At 43.8% G+C, this 18,440-nt stretch overlaps 1 pseudogene; it reads right to left on the bottom strand.

Moving 5' to 3' along the window:
- Window positions 1–2,567: 2,567 nt before the first annotated feature.
- Window positions 2,568–14,465, bottom strand: LOC129850373 (sugar transporter SWEET1-like; annotated as a pseudogene).
- Between the last annotated feature and the right edge of the window lie 3,975 nt (window positions 14,466–18,440).

Here is an 18,440-nt window from a genome sequence, read left to right as displayed (position 1 = left end):
AGCTGTCTCTCTCTCCCTGTGGCATAGCTAGGTCTCTCTCCCTGTGGCATAGCTATCTCTCTCCCTGTGGCATAGCTATCTCTCTCTCCCTGTGGCATAGCTATCTCTCTCTCCCTGTGGCATAGCTATCTCTCTCTCCCTGTGGCATAGCTAGGTCTCTCTCCCTGTGGCATAGCTATCTCTCTCCCTGTGGCATAGCTAGGTCTCTCTCCCTGTGGCAAAGCTATGTCTGTCTCCCTGTGGCATAGCTATGTCTCTCTCCCTGTGACATAGCTAGGTCTCTCTCCCTGTGGCATAGCTATCTCTCTCCCTGTGGCATAGCTATCTCTCTCTCCCTGTGGCATAGCTATCTCTCTCTCCCTGTGGCATAGCTAGGTCTCTTTCCCTGTGGCATAGCTATCTCTCTCCCTGTGGCATAGCTAGGTCTCTCTCCCTGTGGCAAAGCTATGTCTGTCTCCCTGTGGCATAGCTATGTCTCTCTCCCTGTGACATAGCTAGGTCTCTCTCCCTGTGGCATAGCTATCTCTCTCTCCCTGTGGCATAGCTAGGTCTCTATCCCTGTGGCATAGCTATCTTTCTCCCTGTGGCATAGCTATCTCTCTCTCCCTGTGGCATAGCTATCTCTCTCCCTGTGGCATAGCTATCTCTCTCCCTGTGGCATAGCTATCTCTCTCTCCCTGTGGCATAGCTAGGTCTCTCTCCCTGTGGCATAGCTATCTCTCTCCCTGTGGCATAGCTAGGTCTCTCTCCCTGTGGCATAGCTATCTCTCTCCCTGTAGCATATATATCTCTCTCTCCCTGTAGCATATATATCTGTCTCTCCCTGTGGCATAGCTATCTCTCTCTCCCTGTGGCATAGGTACATCTTTGTCCCTGTGGCATAGCAATGTCTGTCTCCCTGTGGCAAAGCTATGTCTGTCTCCCTGTGGCATAGCTATGTCTCTCTCCCTGTGACATAGCTAGGTCTCTCTCCCTGTGGCATAGCTATCTCTCTCCCTGTGGCATAGCTATCTCTCTCTCCCTGTGGCATAGCTATCTCTCTCTCCCTGTGGCATAGCTAGGTCTCTTTCCCTGTGGCATAGCTATCTCTCTCCCTGTGGCATAGCTAGGTCTCTCTCCCTGTGGCAAAGCTATGTCTGTCTCCCTGTGGCATAGCTATGTCTCTCTCCCTGTGACATAGCTAGGTCTCTCTCCCTGTGGCATAGCTATCTCTCTCTCCCTGTGGCATAGCTAGGTCTCTATCCCTGTGGCATAGCTATCTCTCTCCCTGTGGCATAGCTATCTCTCTCTCCCTGTGGCATAGCTATCTCTCTCCCTGTGGCATAGCTATCTCTCTCTCCCTGTGGCATAGCTAGGTCTCTCTCCCTGTGGCATAGCTATCTCTCTCCCTGTAGCATATATATCTCTCTCTCCCTGTAGCATATATATCTCTCTCCCTGTGGCATAGCTATCTCTCTCTCCCTGTGGCATAGGTACATCTTTGTCCCTGTGGTATAGCAATGTCTCTCACCCTGTGGCATAGATATCTCTCTCTCCCTGTGGCATAGCTAGGTCTCTCTCCCTGTGTTATAGCTAGGTCTCTCTCCCTGTGGCATAGCTAGGTCTTTCCCCTGTGGCATAGCTAGGTCTCTGTCCCTGTGGCATAGCTATCTCCCTGTGGCATAGCTATCTCTCTCTCCCTGTGGCATAGCTATGTCTCTCTCCCTGTGGCATAGCTATGTCTCTGTCCCTGTGGCATAGCTATGTCTCTCTCCCTGTGGCATAGCTATGTCTCTCTATCCTTTTCCTTGATCCTTCCATTCTCTCTTACATCTTCTGTTACACTCTGTCAATCTCTGCTGTTCCCTTGACCCTATTCCTCCCTCTTTCCTCACATCCCCCCCCCCCCCCCACCTCCCCCCTCTTTTCCCCCACTCCCACTCTCTTGGTGTTGTGTCTGTGTGTTCTCAGTAGGGAGGCTGGATATTTTGAGTACAGGAAGAGAAGCTGGCACACACATACACACACGCTGAGAAACCCAAAACACAGCCGTTCTCACAGCTGCCCAATCAGGCAGTGTTGGCTAGGAAAACACACTTACTCATGCGCACACACATCAACACATTCTCATTGCAGAACAATCACACTGCCTTGTCTCACTCACACAAACTCATTCCCAGTATCGCCCAATCACGCAAGGTCTCACACACTGCTTTCCACACAAACAAACCTAAGGGTAACCTCATTAACCCTAAAACACAAACAAACCCCACATAACTACAAGAGCAGGGGTGTATTTATTAGTCGGATTCCGTTGCGAAACTGTTTACCGTTTACTCTAGGAAGCAAACGAGGAGGGACCTACCTGAATTTGTCCAATAGAAACTTACTTTTAGAGTAAATGGTTTCTGTTGCTAAACGCTTTGCAACTGACTAAGGAATACACCACTGGTGTTCCACATGGTCAAGTGCAGTGCTCTCACCTCGTTCAATATGTCTGCATATTCAGCCAATCAAATTGTACCTATTCATGTTAGCAGTAGGCCTATGTGGATACTCCTTTTCCACACAAGGAAAAACACTGGATGTTAGACAGTATAAAACATTTATTCAATCAGTCTGAAGAACCAGCAAAGCCCCAACTCCCTTATTTCCAGAGTGATAATATCACATTAAAATAGCATATGTAGAATTCCCTATACACAATGCAATGCATCAACAACAACAAAAAGAGCACAGACAATATACTTACAGTATATTTAGTTTGGACAAACGTAAACCAATAAAAACAACAACAAAAACATTTTGCACACAAAGACATACGACCCAAATACAACCAATAAAAACATTGTATGAAACACAATAAGAATGGAATTCTTAGTCTTCCCTCAGTTCATGGATTTAGAGACCAAGTACCGATTATGTAGAGTACATGTCAGGTCTGCTTAGAGTAGGGTAAGGGTTAGGGTTAGGGTTAGAGTAGGGTAAGGGTTAGAGTTAGGGTTAGAATAGGGTAAGGGTTAGGGTTAGGGTAAGGGTTAGGGTTAGGGTTAGAGTAGGGTAAGGGTTAGGGTTAGAGTAGGGTTGGGTAAGGGTTAGGGTTAGAGTAGGGTAAGGGTTAGAATAGGGTTAGGGTAAGGGCTGCAAAATTACAGAAACTTTCAATACATTCCCTGGTTCTCCAGAAATCCTGGTTGGAGGGCTCCAGATTTCCTTCTTATTCCCTTCAGATTCTGTGAATCCGCCAACCGGGATGTCTGGAGTTTTGCAACCCTAGTAGGGATGTACAACTGAGGGCTCTACACCCCAGCTACAACTAGTACTACTAGGACCACACAGTCCTGCTTCATCTCTCCGTGGTACTTAACTGACCCATTCATATAAGTGATTGACTAGCGAGTCTAGACCGTAGACGTCTGGTTATCCTAGACGTCTGGTTATCCAGGTATTCAGGGCTTTCAGAAAGTATTATCAGCCTTATTCTAAAATGGATTAATTAAATAATAATCCTCATCAAGCTTACACAATATCCCATGATGTCAGAGTGAAAACAGGTTTATATAAATTTTTGCAAATCTATAAAAAAACAGAAATACCTTATATACATAAGTATTCAGACCCTTTGCGATGAGACTCGAAATTGAGCTCAGGTGCATCCTGTTTCCAATGATCATCCTGAGATGTTTCTACAACTTGACTGAAGTCCACCTACGGTAAATTCAATTGATTGGACATGATTTGGAAAGGCACACACCTGTCTATATAAGGTCCCACAGTTGACAGTGCATGTCAGAGCAAAAACCAAGCCATGAGGTCGAAGGAATTGTCCGTAGAGCTCCGAGACAGGATTGTGTCGAGGAAAAGATATGGGGAAGGGTACCAAAACATTTCTGTAGTGTTGAAGGTCCCCAATAACACAGTGACCTCCATCATTCTTAAGTGGAAGAAGTTTGGAACCACCAAGACTCTTCCTAGAGCTGGCCACCCGGCCAAACTGAGCAATCTGGAGAGAAGGGCCTTGGTCAGGGAGGTGACCAAGAACACTGACAGAGTTCCTCTGTGAAGATGGGAGAACCTTCCAGAAGAACAACCTTTTTTCAGAACTCCACCTATCAGGCCTTTATGGTAGAGTAGCTAGACGGAAGCCACTCCTCAGTAAAAGGTACATGACAGCCCGCTTGGTTTGCCAAAAGGCACCCAAAGGACTATCAGATCATGAGAAACAAGATTCTCTGTTCTGATAAAACCAAGACTGAACTCTTTGGCCTGAATGCCAAGCATCATGTCTGGATGAAACCTGACACCATCCCTACGGTGAAGCATGGTGGTGGCAGCATCATGCTGTGGGGATGTTTTTCAGCGGCAGGGACTGGGAGACTAGTCAGGATTGAGGGTAAGATGAACTGAGCAAAGTACAGAGAGATCCTTGATGAAGTCCTGAGCGCTCTGGTGCAGGTTCTCAGTCTGAGGCAAAGGTTCACCTTCCAACAGGATAATGACCCTAAGCACACAGCCAAGACAATGCAGGAGTGGCTTCGGGAGAAGTCTCTGGACTTGAACACGATCTAACATCTCCGGAGAGACCTTAAAAAAAGCTGTGCGGCAACGTTCCCATCCAACCTGACAGAGTTTGAGAAGATCTGCAGAGAAGAATGGGAGAAACTCCCCAAATACAGGTGTGACAAGCTTGTAGCGTCCTACCCAAGAAGACTCGAGGCTGTAATCGCTGCCAAAGGTGCTTCAACAAAGTACTGAGTAAAGGGTCTGAATACCTGAAATGTGATATTTCCATTTATTTTAATTTTATAAATGTACAAAAAAATTAAAAAATAAACCTCTCTTTGCTTTGTCATTCTGGGGTATTGTGTGTAGATTGATGAGGAAAAGAAACAATTTAATACATTTTAGTGTAAGGCTGTAACATAACAAAATGTGGAAAAACTCAAGGGGTCTGAAAACTTTCCAAATGCACTGTACATCAGTCTAGTTAAAAGAGAAGGATAACAACCCAGCAGATACTGTGGCTACCAGGAACAGTTGTTCACCCCTAGTTCACAGGGTACCATAGTGATGAGGACAGACAAGTCAACTATAAAGGTGAGGGGGTCTCAAACCCCACTAGAGGCGGGATCATCCTGCCCTGTTAGTTAGAGCGATTCAACCAATAGCAGCGCATTGATGCTGAGCAAAAAACCTCCCACTGGGTAAAAGAGACTACTGTGATTGACAGGGCAGGACTGTCCCGCACATGGTTGAGTTCTCAGGTGGCACTAATGATGTCCCAGACTAGGACAGAAGGCACTAAAAGGAAGTGGTGGAGGGAGAAAGATGAGGAAGATGCCCCTAACCACTGATACAGGGTCAGATATTTATTCATCCCCCATTGCTAGGGTACTCTGATCCTAGATCTGTGATTAGGGACAGCTTCTGCCTTGAGAGGAGAAAGTCTTCTTAAACCCTTGGTGGTTAGGAGTGATCATGAATCATTTACAATATGAGTAACAATATCAGTGATTGACAGCCTGACCATGATAGGGTCAAGAAGCCTGTTATCTCTCTCCCTTGTAACCATTGGTGTGCGAGTCTCCAGCCACTTAGATTTCGATGAGCTTATAGGATTGCACGCCTTGATTGACAGATGCAAATCTCCAGAACAGGAAAAACCGGATGAGACTGGTCACAATGCCTGGCGTGTTTGGAACCTGGAACACACAAACAAACACACAGAGGTTAAAGCCTGGCGGGTAGGAGCGTTGGGCCAGTAACTGAAAGGTTGCTGGTTCGAATCCCCGAGCTGACAAGGTAAAAATCTGTCATTCTGCCCCTAAGCAAGGCAGTTAACCCCCTGTTCCCCGGGCGCCGAAGACCTGGATGTCGATTAAGGCAGTTCTCCGCACCGCTCTGATTCAGAGGGGTTGGCTTAAATGCGGAAGACACATTTCAGTTGTACAACTGAATAGGTATCCCCCTTTCCCTAAAGGTAATTTACAATCATTTAACAGTCCCTACCATGTCTCACATACAGTCTATTCAGACCCCTTGACTTTTTCCACATTTTGTTACTTTACAGCCTCATTCTAAAATTGATTAAATACATTTTTTTCTCTTCAATCTACACACAATACCCCATAATGACAAAGCAAGAACTAGATTAAAAAAACAAAAAAACAAATACCTTACTTACGTAAGTATTCAGACCCTTTGCTATGAGACAGAAAGAAATTAAGCTCAGGTGCATCCTGTTTCCATTGATCATCCTTGAGATGTTTCTACAACTTGATTGTTGTCAACCTGTGGTAAATTCAATTGATTGGACATGATTTGGAAAGGCACACACCTGTCTATATAAGGTCCCACAGTTGACAGTGCATGTCAGTGCAAAAACCAAGCCATGGGGTTGAAGGAATTGTCCGTAGAGCTCCGAGACAGGATTGTGTCGAGGCACAAATCTGGGAAGGGTACCAAAACATTTATGCAGCATTGAAGGTCCCCAAGAACACAGTGGCCTCCATCATTCTTAAATGGAAGAATTTTGGAACCACCAAGACTCTTCCTAGAGTTGGCCACCCGGCCAAAATGAGCAATCGGGGGAGAAGAGCCTTGGTCAGGGAGGTGACCAAGAACCCGATGGTCATTCTGACAGAGCTCCAGAGTTCCTCTGTGGAGATGGGAGAATCTTCCAGAAGGATAACCATCTCTGCAGCACTCTACCAAATCAGGGTTTTATGGTATCGTGGCCAGATGGAAGCCACTCCTCAGTAAAAGGCACATGACAGCCTGCTTGGAGTTTGCCAAAATGCACCTAAAGACTCAGACCATGAGAAACAAGATTCTCTACTCAGATGAAACCAAGATTGAACTATTTGGCCTGAATGCCAAGCGTCACGTCTGGTGGAAACCTAGCACCATCCCTATGGTGAAACATTGTGGTGGCAGCATCATGCTGTGAGGATGTTTTCAGCGGCAGGGACTGGGAGACTAGTCAGGTTCGAGGGAAAGATGAACGTAGCAAAGTACAGAGAGATCCTTGATAAAAATCTGCTCCAGAGCGCTCAGGACCTTCTAAGGACAACAACCCTGCCAAGACAATGCAGAAGTGGCTTCGGGACAAGTCACTGAATGTCCTTGAGTGGCCCAGCCTGAGCCCAGACTTGAACCCGATCAAACATCTCTGGAGAGACCTGAAAATAGCTGTGCAGCGACATTCCCCATCCAACCTGACAGAGCTGATCTGCAGAGAAGAATGAGAGAAACTCCTCAGATACAGGTGTGCCAAGCTTGTAGTGTCATACCCAAGAAGACCCGAGGCTATAATCGCTGCCAAAGTACAGAGTAAAGGGTCTGAATACTTATGTAAATGTGATATTTTAGTTGTGTATTTTTTATAAATTAATACAGTTGCAAAAATGTCTATAAAACTTGTTTTTGCTTTGTCATTATGGGGTATTCTATGTAGATTGATGAGGGGAAAAAATAATTTTATACATTTCAAAATAAGGCTGTAACGTGGAAAAAGTCAAGGGGTCTGAATAGTTTCCGAATGTACTGTATACACACACACCATGATATAGTAGTCTTGCAGCTGTAGTCCATAGAGCGTCCAGGATGTTGAGGTGAGGAAGGTAGCTACAGTCAAAGAGAAGGACAAACGCTCCACACTACCAGTACGCACTATCTCCATCTGACAGAGACGAGAGGGGGAGAGAGAGGAGAGAGGAGAGGGGCGAGAGAGGGAAAGGGGTAGAGAGAGAGGGAGAGGGGGAGAGAGAGAGAGGGAGAGAGGGAGAGGGGGAGAGAGGGAGAGGAGGGGGAGAGAGAGAGGAGAGGGGGTGATGAATTGACACAGTTCCAACGTATCCAGAAAGAGTAGAAGGGATAAAACACAAACCCAGAACAACAGGAAGAAAAGATGAGAGAAAGGCAGGAAATAGACACAGGATGATATGAGGAGACAGACAGAGGGAGAATGAGACAAACAGGAAGGTGGAGGGCAGGGCTGTACAATTCATCCAATTCACATCAAAATCGCAATATTGACATGTGCAATATCCATATAGGAAGACATCCATATTGCAATATTTAGAAACGCCACGTGTAACATCCGTTTTTATAGTTCACTCAGTTTGTCTCTCTTCCTCTCCCTTCTTGCAGCTGCTTCCCACACACCAAGCCCTGCCCCGTCACTCAAGCAGCACACTTCCTATTCCCTCCCAGGCCCACCCATGGCTGAGCCCCTGCCCAGTCATGTGAAATCCAGATTAGGGCCTAATGAATTTATTTCAATTCGCTGATTTCCTTATATGAACTGTAACTCAGTTGTTGCATATTGAGTTTAGATTTTTGTTCAGTATATATCGCAATATTTGCACTAGAGGTCGGCCGATTATGATTTTTCAACGCCGATACCGTTTATTGGAGGACCAAAAAAGCCGATATCGATTAATCAGACGATTTTTATTTATTTATTTGTAATAATGACAATTACAACAATACTGAATGAAGACTTACTTTAACTTAATATATTACATCAATAAAATCAATTTAGCCTCAAATAAATTATGAAACATGTTCAATTTGGTTTAAATAATGCAAAAACAAAGTGTTGGAGAAGAAAGTAAAAGTGCAATATGTGCCATGTAAAAAAGCTAACGTTTAAGTTCCTTGCTCAGAACATGAGAACATATGAAAGCTGGTGGTTCCTTTTAACATGAGTCTTCAATATTCCCAGGTAAGAAGTTTTAGGTTGTAGTTATTATAGGACTATTTCTCTCTATACGATTTGTATTTCATATACCTTTGACTATTGGATGTTCTTATAGGCACTTTAGTATTGCCAGTGTAACAGTATAGCTTCCGTCTCTCTCCTCGCTCCTACCTGGGCTCGAACCAGGAACACATCGACAACAGCCACCCTCGAAGCAGCGTTACCCATGCAGAGCAAGGGGAACAACTACTCCAAGTCTCAGAGCGAATGACGTTTGAAACGCTATTAGCGCGCACCCCGCTAACTAGCTAGCCATTTCACATCGGTTACACCAGCCTAATCTCAGGAGTTGATAGGCTTGAAGTCATAAACAGCAGAGCTGCTGGCAAAACGCACGAAAGTGCTGTTTGAATGAATGCTTACGAGCGTGCTGGTGCCTACCATCGCTCAGTCAGACTACTCTATCAAATCATAGACTTAATTATAACATAATAACAGAAATACGAGCCTTAGGTCATTAATATGGTCGAATCCGGAAACTATCATCTCGAAAACAAAAAGTTTATTATTTCAGTGAAGTACGGAACCGTTCCGTATTTTATCTAACGGGTGGCATCCATAAGTCTAAATATTCCTGTTACATTGCACAACCTTCAATGTTACATAATTACGTAAAATTCTGGCAAATTAGTTCACAATGAGCCAGGCGGCCCAAACTGTTGCATATACTCTGACTCTGCGTGCAATGAACGCAAGAGAAGTGACACAATTTCACCTGGTTAATATTGCCTGTTAACCTGGATTTCTTTTAGCTAAATATGCAGGTTTAAAAATATATACTTCTGTGTATTGATTTTAAGAAAGGCATTGATGTTTATGGTTAGGTACACGTTGGAGCAACGACAGTCCTTTTTCGCGAATGCGCACGGCATCGATTAAATGCAACGCAGGACACGCTAGATAAACTAGTAATATCATCAACCATGTGTAGATATAACTAGTGATTATGATTGATTGATTAATTGTTTTTTATAAGATAAGTTTAATGGTAGCTAGCAACTTACCTTGGCTTCTTACTGCATTCGCGTAACAGGCGTGCTCCTCGTGAGGCAGGTGGTTAGAGCGTTGGACTAGTTAACCGTAAGGTTGCAAGATTGAATCGCTGAGCTGACAAGGTAAAAGTCTGTCGTTCTTCCCCTGAATAAGGCAGTTAACCCACCGTTCCTAGGCCGTCATTGAATATAAGAATGTGTTCTTAACTGACTTGCCTAGTTAAATAAAGGTGTAAAAAAATTAATAAATACAATTATTATTATTTTTTTTATCGCCAAAATCGGCATCCAAAATTACCGATTTCCGATTGTTATGAAAACTTGAAATCGGCCCTAATTAATCGGCCATTCCGATGAATCGGTCGACCTCTAATTTGCACCCCCCAAAAAATAAGCACAATTCGACTTTTTGCCCATATCATGCGGCGGAGGAATAAACAGTAACACAGAGGCAACAGAGGGAAAGAGAGGAGTCAAAGGGCAAGGGGAGAGAGAGTGATTAGAGGTGGTCATGTTCTGAACATGGAATCTTATTGGCCTGTTGTTGGTCTACCGTACATATTTATGAGAGTATGTGAGGAATCGGAGTATAGTGGGTATCAGGGTGGTAGGTATCAGAACATTGGAAAAATAGGTCTGTTTGCCAGGCTAGTGAGTGTATGTTATCTGAACGTTGTGTTAAAGTTGTATAAAAGTTTCTTCACCAGTGCGTGGAAGAATGTGTCCAATGCGTGGACATAGGGTGCATATTGTATAAACACTGTGTCAGAAAAGGTTTGCATATTTACCAGGTCAGCGAGTGGACTCAGGTACATGCTGATAGTGAACAGGCTGCAGGTGAGACCTAGCTGGGCCAGCTGAGACTCTCCCTGAGGCAGGAGAACACTGAAGTACAGCCAGCCTCCACAGACCACTCCTCCTGCTAGTAACGTCTGAGAGGTCACTCGCCTCTGGAACGAACACACACACAAGTTTACTAGTTTTAAACATTTTGGCACACACCCTAAAACTAGGCTTCAAGCAGTGAACCAGTGGGCAGATATACTAAAAGTGTACTTCAAACCCTAACGGAAAAATACAAACAATGAACTAAAGCAAAAAACCTGGAATATCTACAGAAAAACATCATTATGATATCTACCAGACCATCTCGAAGACAAACGAATGCACTCCTGGGGGATTCAGGTCTGGCCGTATCTATGCGATAAGTAACTATAAAACACTGTGGTCAGCTAACCTTGTCATTGGTGTAATGGCAGTAGGAGAGACTATAAAACACTGTGGTGAGCTCACCTTGTCATTGGTGTAGTGGCAGTAGGAGAGACTATAAAACACTGTGGTGAGCTCACCTTGTCATTGGTGTAATGGCATTAGGAGAGACTATAAAACACTGTGGTGAGCTCACCTTGTCATTGGTGTAGTGGCATTAGGAGAGACTATAAAACACTGTGGTCAGCTCACCTTGTCATTGGTGTAATGGCATTAGGAGAGACTATAAAACACTGTGGTGAGCTCACCTTGTCATTGGTGTAGTGGCAGTAGGAGAGACTATAAAACACTGTGGTCAGCTCACCTTGTCATTGGTGTAGTGGCATTAGGAGAGACTATAAAACACTGTGGTCAGCTCACCTTGTCATTGGTGTAGTGGCAGTAGGAGAGACTATAAAACACTGTGGTCAGCTCACCTTGTCATTGGTGTAGTGGCAGTAGGAGAGACTATAAAACACTGTGGTCAGCTCACCTTGTCATTGGTGTAGTGGCAGTAGGAGAGACTATAAAACACTGTGGTCAGCTCACCTTGTCATTGGTGTAGTGGCAGTAGGAGAGACTATAAAACACGGTGGTCAGCTCACCTTGTCATTGGTGTAGTGGCAGTAGGAGAGACTATAAAACACTGTGGTCAGCTCACCTTGTCATTGGTGTAATGGCATTAGGAGAGACTATAAAACACTGTGGTGAGCTCACCTTGTCATTGGTGTAGTGGCAGTAGGAGAGACTATAAAACACTGTGGTCAGCTCACCTTGTCATTGGTGTAGTGGCATTAGGAGAGACTATAAAACACTGTGGTCAGCTCACCTTGTCATTGGTGTAGTGGCAGTAGGAGAGACTATAAAACACTGTGGTCAGCTCACCTTGTCATTGGTGTAGTGGCAGTAGGAGAGACTATAAAACACTGTGGTCAGCTCACCTTGTCATTGGTGTAGTGGCAGTAGGAGAGACTATAAAACACGGTGGTCAGCTCACCTTGTCATTGGTGTAGTGGCAGTAGGAGAGACTATAAAACACTGTGGTCAGCTCACCTTGTCATTGGTGTAATGGCATTAGGAGAGACTATAAAACACTGTGGTGAGCTCACCTTGTCATTGGTGTAGTGGCAGTAGGAGAGACTATAAAACACTGTGGTCAGCTCACCTTGTCATTGGTGTAGTGGCATTAGGAGAGACTATAAAACACTGTGGTCAGCTCACCTTGTCATTGGTGTAGTGGCAGTAGGAGAGACTATAAAACACTGTGGTCAGCTCACCTTGTCATTGGTGTAATGGCATTAGGAGAGACTATAAAACACTGTGGTGAGCTCACCTTGTCATTGGTGTAGTGGCAGTAGGAGAGACTATAAAACACGGTGGTCAGCTCACCTTGTCATTGGTGTAGTGGCAGTAGGAGAGACTATAAAACACTGTGGTCAGCTCACCTTGTCATTGGTGTAGTGGCAGTAGGAGAGACTATAAAACACTGTGGTCAGCTCACCTTGTCATTGGTGTAGTGGCATTAGGAGAGACTATAAAACACTGTGGTCAGCTCACCTTGTCATTGGTGTAGTGGCAGTAGGAGAGACTATAAAACACTGTGGTCAGCTCACCTTGTCATTGGTGTAGTGGCATTAGGAGAGACTATAAAACACTGTGGTCAGCTAACCTTGTCATTGGTGTGATGGCAGTAGGAGAGACTATAAAACACTGTGGTCAGCTCACCTTGTCATTGGTGTAGTGGCAGTAGGAGAGACTATAAAACACTGTGGTCAGCTCACCTTGTCATTGGTGTAGTGGCATTAGGAGAGACTATAAAACACTGTGGTCAGCTCACCTTGTCATTGGTGTAGTGGCAGTAGGAGAGACTAAAAACACTGTGGTCAGCTCACCTTGTCATTGGTGTAGTGGCAGTAGGAGAGACTATAAAACACTGTGGTCAGCTCACCTTGTCATTGGTGTAGTGGCAGTAGGAGAGACTATAAAACACTGTGGTCAGCTCACCTTGTCATTGGTGTAGTGGCAGTAGGAGAGACTAAAAACACTGTGGTCAGCTCACCTTGTCATTGGTGTAATGGCAGTAGGAGAGACTATAAAACACTGTGGTCAGCTCACCTTGTCATTGGTGTAGTGGCATTAGGAGAGACTATAAAACACTGTGGTCAGCTCACCTTGTCATTGGTGTAGTGGCAGTAGGAGAGACTATAAAACACTGTGGTCAGCTCACCTTGTCATTGGTGTAGTGGCAGTAGGAGAGACTATAAAACACTGTGGTCAGCTCACCTTGTCATTGGTGTAGTGGCAGTAGGAGAGACTATAAAACACGGTGGTCAGCTCACCTTGTCATTGGTGTAGTGGCAGTAGAAGAGACTATAAAACACTGTGTTCAGCTCACCTTGTCATTGGTGTAGTGGCAGTAGGAGAGACTGTAAAACACTGTGGTCAGCTCACCTTGTCATTAGTGTAGTGGCAGTAGGAGAGGATGTAGAGGGACTGTAGACAGGCTCCTATGGTGTTAACCAGGACCAGAGTCCCATCCGTCTTCAGTATCCCATAATACAGCCAGCCCAGGTTACTATAGAGACAGACAAGACATTAGCTCAGTGGGCTAACACAGTATGACTTATGCAGATGACCCAGGTTTGATCAGTGGTCACTGGCACGTTGCCTAGGCACCACACACACAGCTTACTTGAGGCATGTGGTGAGGAAGGGGAGGAACTGGACGTTATCTGCACTTTTGGAAGCTTCTTCAGGTCTTCTTCTTCAGGTCCGTCCTGACAGAGGATCACACACACACACACACACACACACACACACACACACACACACACACACACACACACACACACACACACACACACACACACACACACACACACACACACACACACACACACACACACACACACACACACACACACACACACACACAAATCTAGCATAAGAAAAAGGAAGGAACTGAACTAAAACATGATTTTATTATCACCTGTCCTGAGTATTCTATTTACACAAGCCTCGGGCATTGAACGAATAACTAAGCAAATATTTGATTAACTCATATCTGTGAGATAAGGGTGGACCAACACCTAGCTAGCTAACCAACACCTAGCTAGCTATGTTTCCGCAGTTTAATGCAATTCAAACAAGCAAATTAGAACAGAATTTGGTCTCTGCCCAAGTTTGCGATGTTGGCAATAAAGAACAGTTATCTAGCTAACGTTAGCTACTTAGCCAGATAGTTTCTCTGAAAAGCAGAAAGCTGTCAAACTTACAGTCCAGTCGAGAACATCCCGACTGTAAATACGATGCACGCCCATGATAGAAACTGCAAAAACTCCATAGATCGGAAAACGGAATATGTGATGCACTACCTAGATAGCTAGGTATGTGTCTAAATTGTGAGTAATTTCGCTATGAATATCAAATCAGCTATCGTGCAAATTGTTGACATCTGCATCAGCGACTCAACGTTGACTTCGTTCTAAACTACACAGTATTTCCGTGTTTGTAATTAGGGGCGTATTCATTACGCCAATTCTGTTGCAAAACGTTTCTTTTACGGAAGCAAGCAGAACGAAACGGGGAGAGACCTAACTTCATGTGTCCAATAGAAACTCTCGTTTTGCTCTGTTTGCTTTTGTTTGGTTCTTTAACGGTAAACGGTTTCCTTAATGAATACGCCACAGTATGCTGAAAGAATTCTGCACTCTGATTGGCAGATAAGGATGAGAGGATGGATAGGTTTCCACCAATGATATGATGGTCAATATGACGATGGATGATTTCGCTCGTAATCCAGCAAGGACTTTAGGTACAGGTACCCCCCCAAAGAAGATGGTCCATTTGCTACTTTTGTTTGATTACCTGCCATCGGAGTATTTAGAAATATATGGCTCAAACAATCAATTAATCAAATGTATTTGATAAAGTCCATTTTACAACAGCAGTTACCTGTCAAATGTTTATTTATTTTTTATTTAACCTTTATTTAACTAGGCAATTCAGTTCTAACGAGCCTCTACCCCGGGTCCGGGATCACCCCCCACCCCCCCACACACTGATTAGCATAGCTAGCATAGCTTCACAAGTAGATAGTAGCATCTAAATATCATTAAATCACAAGTCCAAGACACCAGATGAAAGATACAGATCTTGTGAATAAAGCCACCATTTCAGATTTTTAAAATGTTTTACAGGGAAGACAAAATATGTAAATCTATTAGCTAAACACGTTAGCAAAATACACCACTTTTCTAACTCCATCAGTTTCTTACTACATCAGGTGCTATCACCAATTCGGCTAAACTAAGATATTGATAGCCACTAACCAAGAAAAAACCTCTTCAGATGACAGTCTGATAACATATTTATGGTATAGGATAGGTTTTGTTAGAAAAAAGTGCATATTTCAGGTAGAAATCACAGTTTACAATTGCACCGACCATCACAAGACGACTAGAATTACTATAGAGAGCAACGTGTATGACCAATTTACTCTTAATAAAACATTTCATAAGAATAGACAAAGCATAGCAATGGAAAGACCCAGATCTTGTGATTCCAGACAATATTTCAGATTTTCTAAGCGTTTTACAGCGAAAACACAATAAATCGATAAGTTAGCATACCACATGTGAAAACGTTACCAGAGCATCGATTCCAGCCAAAGAGAGCTATAACGTAATCACCGCCAAAATATATTAATTTTTTCACTAACCTTCTCAGAATTCTTCCGATGACACTCCTGTAACATCATTTTACAACATACATATACAGTTTGTTCGAAAATGTGCATATTTAGCCATACAAAACCGTGGTTACACAATGAAAATACTAGGAAATCAAGCCTCAAAATGTCTGACGTCATCTTTCAGAGTGATCTAGTTTAATTGAAAGCTAATCATATACTTGACTAAAAAATACAGGGTTGACAGGAATCGAAAGACAAATTAGTTCTTAATGCAATCGCTGATTTACATTTTTTAAATTATCCTTACTTTTCAATACAGGTTGCGCCAAGCGAAGCTATAGCAAACAAGATGGCGACATAAACGTTTAACATTTATCGACAGAAACACGATTTATCATCATAAATTGTTCTTACTGTGAGCTGTTCTTCCATCAGAATCTTGGGCAAAGAATCCTTTCTTGGGTCTAATCTTCTTTTGGTCGATAGATGTCCTCTGTCCTTCGAAATATCCACTAACGATCGAACGGGACCCCGAAACGTGTCCAAAGTTTCAGAGTGCACGACAAAGAAATTCCTCAAAATCGCACTAAACGGATATAAATTGCTATAAAACGGTTCAAATTAACTACATTATGATGTTTTTAACAACTATAACGACTAAAAACATGACCGGAGAAATATCACTCTCTAAACAACGATTTGGAAGGAGGCAGGTCTGATGTCCATTTTGCGCATGACGCATGCAGGAAGAGAGCGGTACTTCTACGTTTTCGTGTTTTATAGTGGCTCTGATTGCGCAATCGAATCCATTCAAAACGTGATGACTACTGACACCCAGAGGAAGACGTAGGCAGTGTCGGTTTCTCCATAGCATCTACTGGCACCTTAAAACCGATCCCAGATCAGGGGTAAAAATTTCTGAAATCTGACTCCCTGTCAGGAAAAGTGATGTAGAAGTAGTTCTGTACCACTCAGAGACAAAATTCCAACGGCTATAGAAACTAGAAAGTGTTTTCTATCCAATAATAACAATAATATGCATATTGTACGATCAAGAATTGAGCACGAGGCAGTTTAATTTGGAGACCAAAAAATGCTAATGCGGAACAGCACCCCCTATAGTTGCAAGAAGTTAAGAACAAATTCTTATTTACATTGACGGCCTAGGAACACTGGGTTAACTGCCTTGTTCAAGGGCAGAATGACAGATTTTTACCTTGTCAGCTCGGATTCTGTATCTGTGCTCCATAATAGCTGTATATAACTCCCATCCTTAGCAAATAATATCCTAATGACATATTCCTCTATGGGACAGACAACAAGACGACAGTCAGAATACTGGGATGTCTAGTAGTGTAGTCTGGGCATCACACAGCATGAAGTTTCCAACCCAGAGACATGCTGGGTTGGAATGAATGACATCCTCTTCTGTATCATCACTGAGATCTAATATAAATACCCAAATATAGCCTGGAATGTTGTAAACAGTGTAACTTTATACTACATACACCCTCTTCACAATATGCACCTTTATGTTATGTAGGATAATAATGAGCAATAGGGTTTTGTACATTGTGAGGGGGAACTCATCTCAGTCACTACAGTGTGAAGTGGAATTGCTCCTAATTCACGTTTTGCCTGTGTAATAAACATTTCCAGGTGAACAAAAAGGAGAGCAGTTGTAGATGAAGTCAATCAAAAATCAACCCTGTTAATTACACGTTGCAAGAGGGAGACACCACCCAGCATTGAAGCAGAGAAAATGTCTAACTGGCCTCTTGGAGACAGAACCTTTATATCTTAATCAGACAGCACAAAATGTTCTGGAAACAGCAGCCTGAGAGGCTTGTAGGAAGTCAAAACAAAAAGGCAACGACCTTGTCAGCTGCTACAGAATCACACAGTGTTCAGAACGTCATCAATACAATACAACAGTGAATAATCAGCGTGTCCTCAGTCCTTGTACTTGGACCTCCATTCTTTCGTCAATCACTGTCAACTGATATGGGAATAATCCATAACATTCATTATCAGGTCTAATGACCATCAACCCACACTAGCATTTCGCTACACCTGCAAAAACATCTGCTAAATATGTGTACGTGACCAATAAAATTTGATTTGATCAACTCACACTAATGACGTCAACCCGCACTAGTGACCGTCAACCCACACTAATGACCGTCAACCCACACTAGTGACCATCAACCCACACTAGTTACCGTCAACCCACACTAGTGACCATCAACCCACACTAGTGACCGTCAACCCACACTAGTGACCGTCAACCCACACTAGTGACCGTCAACCCACACTAGTGACCGTCAACCCACACTAGTGACCATCAACCCACACTAGTGACCGTCAACCCACACTAGTGACCGTCAGCCCACACTAGTGACCATCAACCCACACTAGTGACCATCAACCCACACTAGTGACCGTCAACCCACACTAGTGACCGTCAACCCACACTAGTGACCGTCAGCCCACACTAGTGACCATCAACCCACACTAGTGACCGTCAACCCACACTAGTGACCGTCAGCCCACACTAGTGACCATCAACCCACACTAGTGACCATCAACCCACACTAGTGACCATCAACCCACACTAGTGACCATCAACCCACACTAGTGACCATCAACCCACACTAATGACCATCACCCCACACTAGTGACCATCAACCCACACTAGTGACCATCAACCCACACTAGTGACCATCAACCCACACTAATGACCATCACCCCACACTAGTGACCG

This window comes from Salvelinus fontinalis, unplaced genomic scaffold (genome assembly GCF_029448725.1).
Source record: "Salvelinus fontinalis isolate EN_2023a unplaced genomic scaffold, ASM2944872v1 scaffold_1979, whole genome shotgun sequence".
Lineage (NCBI taxonomy): Eukaryota > Metazoa > Chordata > Actinopteri > Salmoniformes > Salmonidae > Salvelinus > Salvelinus fontinalis.
This window is presented reverse-complemented; position numbering and strand designations above follow the sequence as displayed.